General features: G+C 35.6%; 1 non-coding gene across 1 annotated transcript; it reads right to left on the bottom strand.

Annotated features, from left to right (window-relative positions):
- Positions 1–4,529: 4,529 nt before the first annotated feature.
- On the bottom strand, positions 4,530–4,692 carry LOC143672659 (U1 spliceosomal RNA). Its single transcript, XR_013169938.1, has one exon. It is a non-coding gene; the product is annotated as a U1 spliceosomal RNA (small nuclear RNA).
- Between the last annotated feature and the right edge of the window lie 2,072 nt (positions 4,693–6,764).

Genomic DNA, 6,764 nt, shown 5'->3' with positions numbered 1-6,764 from the left:
CTAGGGGTAAGAGCTTGGGGATTTTTGACAGAGAAGACAGCTGAACCAGAGAAGTGGGGGAGAGGTCTGCCTGCTCCAAGGCCTGCTTGCTACACTACAATCAGGTTGTATTGTGCTACCCATTTCTGCATCTTTGCAATCAATCCTGTTGAAAACTTTGTACTCTTTCAGCATTGAATGTCTAATTTTTACCCTCTATGTCCTGATAATATGTGCCTTCAACTTTAACTCAAAGTTTGTTTTTACTGTTAGTACATATTAGTGTGACAATAGAATATTTATCCTTTTGTTTCTGGCTAATTTTGTTCAACAAAATGTCCTCAAGTTTCATTCGCATTGTTGCATGTGTCATGCCTTCTGTTGTCTTTTATTTTAACGTTTTTCATTAATTAGAAAAAAGAAATTAACACAACATTTAGAAATATTCCATTCTGCATATGCAACCAGTAATTCTTAACATCATCACATAGATGCATGATCATCATTTCTTAGTACATTTGCATTGATTTAGGTAAAGAACAAGCAAAACAACAGCAAAAGTTATAGAATGTTAATATAGAGAAAAAAATAAAAATAATAATAATAGTAAAAAAAAGAAAAGGAAAAAGAAAAAAAAGACAAACAAACAGACAAACAAGAAAACCTATAGCTCAGATGCAGCTTCATTCAGTGTTTTAACATTACTAAATTACAATTAGGTATTCTTCTGCTGTCCATTTTTGAGTTTTTGTATCTAGTCCTGTTGCACAGTCTGTATCCCTTCAACTCCAATTACCCATTATCTTACCCTGTTTCTAACTCCTGCTGGACTCTGTTACCAATGACATATCCCAAGTTTATTCTCGAATGTCGGTTCACATCAGTGGGACCATACAGTATTTGTCCTTTAGATTTTGGCTAGACTCACTCAGCATAATGTTCTCTAGGTCCATCCATGTTATTATATGCTTCATAAGTTTATTCTGTCTTAAAGCTGAATAATATTCCATCGTATGTATATACCACGGTTTGTTTAGCCACTCGTCTGTTGATGGACATTTTGGCTGTTTCCATGTATTTGCAATTGTAAATAATGCTGCTATAAACATTGGTGTGCAAATGTCCGTTTGTGTCTTTGCCCTTAAGTCCTTTGAGTAGATACCTAGCAATGGTATTGCTGGGTAGTATGTCAATTGTATATTCAGATTTTGAGGAACCGCCAAATTGCCTTTCACAGTGGTTGCACCATTTGACATTCCCACCAACAGTGGATAAGTGTGCCTCTTTCTCTGCATCCTCTCCAGCACTTGTCATTTTCTGTTTTGTTGATAATGGCCATTCTGGTGGGTGTGAAATAATATCTCATTGTGGTTTTGATTTGCATTTCTCTAATGGCCAGGGACATTGAGCATCTCTTCATGTGCCTTTCGGCCATTTGTATTTCCTCTTCTGAGAGGTGGTAATTGGGTTTGTAGAAGATATGCAGTCCAACTGAAGCCAAAGAAATTATAAAATGTAGGAGATGATTTGTTGGGAGTCAAAGTTGTCCACCATGATGTGGATGTGTGTGTAGGAGAGAGACAGAGATGATGAAAACGGAATGGAGAGGAGAGTATGAGCATATAGAAAGAGAGAGGAAAAGAGTGAGAGAAGAAATAAAGAAAGGAAAGGGCCTCAGGACTTGTCTTTCTGATCTTATATATTATTGTTTGGATAAAAGGAATGATTGCCACCAACTTGTCTAACCATGAGATGAGATGATATTAAACCACTGAGGTGGCATAGTGGAAATTTAGGGAGTACTTAGAGCTACCCAAGGGGTCAATTATCTCCAGACTTTCTAAAGTCTAGGGAAAATAGGTCCCTATTATTTACAGTAGCATTAGTCAAGTTTCTATAATTTGGAGCTATAAGCATCCTAACCTTTTCAGGGGAAGAGCTGCACCCTCTTTCAAATGCTGTAAATCCTGTGTTATACAGATTGTTAAGAGTGTAGGCTGTGGAGTCAGATTGCATTTATAAAGTTATGTGAGTTTCTCAAGTTACTCTCTGAGCTTCCATTTCCTCAATTATACAATGGGGGCTAATCATAGTAAAAAATCTTTAAAAACTTACTTTATCATCAGGTATGATTGTTATCTTCAACATATTCATAAGTTTTATCATTATTTTTGTGATTATTATCTTTGGTAGGTTAACCTTCAAATATTCAACTTCTAGCTCTGATGGTTCTCCCACATAACTCTGACTGCCTTTACAGTATAATAGCAGATTACTCTCATGGCCTCTGTAAACTCTTAATATATAAATTAATTATGGAAAGAGTTTTTTTTATGGAAAGAGGTGTTTTTAATGGAAAGAGTTTTAAAGTAGAAAATTATGAATGTCTGGCTGAGCACACATAAATGAGTGGAATATGTATAAGAAAGATCGTGACCGTAAATTGAATCTAGGAACTGGTTAGCATGTTATGGGATTCTACACACTAGCTATGAAATCAGACAAAAATTGGCTGCTGAAAAAAGAGTTCATGTTCTTCAAACAGTTAGAACTTTTGGACATCAAAAGTCACAATGCCGATATGAATAACTACATTAAGACTGTGCAGCATTCCATTGAGATAACTCAAGTTCTTTAGAGCCTTAATGTATCCATTTCTTGTGACAATAAAGGCTCACCCTTTCATATATATTTACTAATTAGTGGTAAAATGTGCTTATAAGAACTTTGTCATTAAATCACCAGTTCTGTGTAGGGTTCATTTATTCCTATTCTTCTTCCTTGATATAATTTTCTTCTGAATATTTCCACATAAGGTCTTGCTTTATCCAAAACCTTAAAGGGTTAAAATCAAATTGTTATTTTCATGACTCCTTTTTTCAGTCCTCTACTCACTCACTCTCAAATCTTTGTAGTTACCATGTAATTTCCCTTTCCCTCACACTCTATGTCAAAATAGTTGTCAACACTGCTATCTTTCCTATTAACATCTTAATTCATTTCTCCTTTTCAATCCTACAACTACCATGCTCATTTAGATGTATAATGATACCTGAATCAACTGCAAAAGCCTTTAACTGGTATTCCTTATCCTAGGTTTCCCTTCCTAGTGTCATTTCCTCTCCTTAAAGCCTATTTTATCTTTCAACTTCATTATTTGTCTATCAAAATTCTAGCATCCTTAAAGTAAATACCTTCTTATAGGTATAAATCCCTTCTCCACCCTGACAAGCAACCTCAACATGAGATGATCTTTTGACCATCTAAACTTATAGAGCATGTACCAGTGGGAATTTTCCCACATTATCTTTTATGGTAAGTTGTTCACATGTCTCAACTTTCTTACAGATTAAGTTCTAGAGTGGTTGAGACTATGACATATATCTTCACACAGAGCCTCAGTTCTTAGCATGGTACCTAGTATAATCAAGCACTCATTTAAAACTGCCTTTATAGTGAATGGACAATTATAAATAATGCAAAACCACTGACTTCCAGGAAAATTAATTTTAAAATAAGAAATCCTTAGTGTCATAAGAAGGTGAGGCTACTAACTTTATACAAACAAGTAATATACTTAGCTGTTTAACCATATTATTCTAACCAGAATTGATACTAAACCTTTGAGCCAAATTTTTAGTTTTTTCTTATTTTTGCTTCTTCTCCTTAACAGCAGAGAATCTAGTTCAAATAATTTAGATTAATGTTATTCCTCTTTATGGCACCATTCTGTGCTGAATCTGTCACATAAATCTAGCCTTACAGCAAAGAGTAAGAGACACTATTACTTTCCTTGGAAAACTAACAAATCATTAAACAGTCTAGAATCTAAAATTTAAATTGCCCCACTGCTTTTCGCTGCATTTTTGGCAATTCATATTCTTTTCTCTAGATTTCAATGTAAGGACAATTACAATCAAAATGAAAAAATGCTAAAGGGAACACTGCATTAATTTCTATTTTTCTTGATCCCCTATGAGTTCATCAGTATCTCTATTCTCTCCACTTTATATTTCCACAGCCATTGAAACATGATTTTTATCATCATTTTATTGAAGCCACTCTTCCTAAAGTCATGCATAATCTTACAATGGCCATTTTTAACATCTCTATGTCTATGCTACAATTTGATGCTGTTGATTTGTCAGTCTCTTATAGTTCTTTTTCTACTTTTCTCACCACTTAATTTCACTCTCCTTCACAAGCTATCCCTTCTTTTCTCACTTCTTAAATGAGATACTTGCTAGATTTCCTAACTGTGCACTTGTAGTTTCACTTATACCCTAGAAGCTGATGACTTTCAATTATACCTCAATTTAACAGGAATATTTTCTTATTTCCTGCCCTGCATTTCCTATTTTCTACCAGTCATCTCCAATTAGATGGACTCAAACCACATAATACTGAATATTTCCAGAATCGATCAAATAGGCTTTGCCAGGAGGCATGAGAGAGCCTGTCATATTCAGAGAAAGATAAGAAGGTCTACATGGCCTGGGATATAACTTTGAGTATGTGTTTTTTTGTTATTTTTTGTGTTTGTTTTTTACCAGGGGACAGCACAAACACAGTTCCCCTCTTCCACAAATTGTGTAGTTCAGTTTTTCACGTTAGGGGAAATTGCAGGGGTCAGCACACCTGGAGTGCAATGGACAAGCCTCACCCTGGGAAAACCACCTTCATGATCATGGTGTCTCATCTCCAGATAAGTAACTCTGAGCATGTTATCTCCACATCCTCAAGTGTCAGTGCTTAAAGCTGAGCACTATCCTAAACCCTAACTTTCCCTTAATCTTTGTATCTATAAAGAGAGTAAGGTTTGTGCTTTAGTTTGAAAGTTGTCAGAATGCACTATAACAGAAATGGGACAGCTTTTAAAAATGGGAATTTATTAAGTTGCAAGTTCATAGTTCTAAATGCCATGAAAATGTCATTAGATTAAATCAATGTCCATTCTAAAGCTCCAGGAAAAGATACTTTGGTTCAAGAAGGCTGATGACATTCAGGGTTTCTATTTCAGCTGGAAAGGCATGTGGTGACATCTGATAGCTTTCTCTTCAGTGGCTTCCCCAGCACTCTGTCCTTTCTGTGGGCTCTGATAGTTCTGAGCTTTTTTCCAAAATGGTACCCTCTTAATAGACTCCAGTTAGCAACCATACCTTGAATGGATGGAGACACATCTCCCTGGAAAACATCTAATCAAAAATTACCATCCACAGTTGGGTGGGCCACATCTCCATGGACACAAATAAAAACTCCCACCCAACAATATTGAGTGAGGATTAAAGAACTTGGTTTTTTTTCTGGGGTACACAAAAGGTTCAAACAACACAGCTTGTTATCAATATTTTTAATCATCTTTCAAAACAACACCAACTTCTTAGCTCTTGCCTTTATTGTTTGTGGACTAGATTATTTCTATACTTGTCTCATGTCTTATCTTATTCCACCCCCTTCTTTCCACCCTTCACTCACTAGAGTGAGATTTCTACATTAACTCTGTTATTTGCTTAAAATTCTTTAATGGTTCCTCATCTTCTCTAAGACAAAATCCTAACTTTTTACTTATAATGACAAAAAACGATCTTCAGGATTTATGACTTCTCCTATTGATTCTGTCTTTCCTCCCTGCCTTGGGCCTTATGTTGTAGACAAACAGAACTACTTTCATATCTCTGATCATTTCTCATCCTTTTGTTCTACTCTTCCTTTAATAATGAAGTACTTCTCAGCTCCTCCTTTCATACTATCTCCACCTGAAAATCCTCTACTCATTTGTCAAATCCTAGAGCATAAATAATCTCTCTAAAATTTTCCTGAAAGCTTAGGTGCAATTTAGTGTAATTTACCAATGTTTTCATTATACCTAGATCCTTTTTCTATTTTAATGAGATCTTATATCATATTAGGTTGTAGTGTAGTTTTTTGTTTGCTTAAATATCTCTCTTCTATATCCTTACCATCAGATGCCTGAGGCAGTGACTATTTCAAGAAAATCAGTAAAGTTATCTTTGTGGTGGATAATGTGGAATAGATGAATATAGATTCCTTTTATTGAATTGGAACTGGCTAGAATAGAAAATTGGTGAACATGTTCTGAATTTTGGCCATTCTAATATGATTTATCAGGGCTTCATGAATGTGATGAATGAATTTACTTGCGTTCATTACATTTTAATTATCTCATACACTTAAATGTTAAGACCAATTTTTTAACAAATCAATTAAAAATTGGAAAGAAAAAGAAACCCAGCATCTGATAAGTTTATACTGATATGAAATATTTGATCACATTTCACTTTATTTGTTTCCTTTCAAGAAATCTGTTCTAGTTTGCTAGATGCCACAATGCAATACACCAGAAACGGAATGGCTTTTAAAAGGGGTGATTTAACGAGTTGCTAGTTTACAGTTCTAAGGCCAAGAAAATATCCCAATTACAACAAGGCTATAGTAATGTCCAATCAAAGGCATCCAGGGGAAGATACCTTGGTTCAAGAGGGCCGATGAAGTTCAGGGTTTCTTTCTCAAGTGAGATGGCACATAGCAAACACAGTCAGGGCTTCTCTCTCAGCTGGAAGGGCACATGGCAAGTATGGCATCATCTGCTTGCTTTCTCTCCTGGCATCCTATTTCATGAAGCTCCCAGGGAGGCATTTTCCTTTTTCGTCTCCAAAGATCACTGGCTAGTGGACTCTCTGCTTCATGGTGCTGCAGCATTCTCTGCCCTCTCTTAGTCTCTCATTCTCCAAAATGTTTCCTCTTTTATAGGACTTCAGAAACTA

The sequence above is a fragment of the Tamandua tetradactyla genome, chromosome Y, assembly GCF_023851605.1.
Source record: "Tamandua tetradactyla isolate mTamTet1 chromosome Y, mTamTet1.pri, whole genome shotgun sequence".
Lineage (NCBI taxonomy): Eukaryota > Metazoa > Chordata > Mammalia > Pilosa > Myrmecophagidae > Tamandua > Tamandua tetradactyla.
This window is presented reverse-complemented; position numbering and strand designations above follow the sequence as displayed.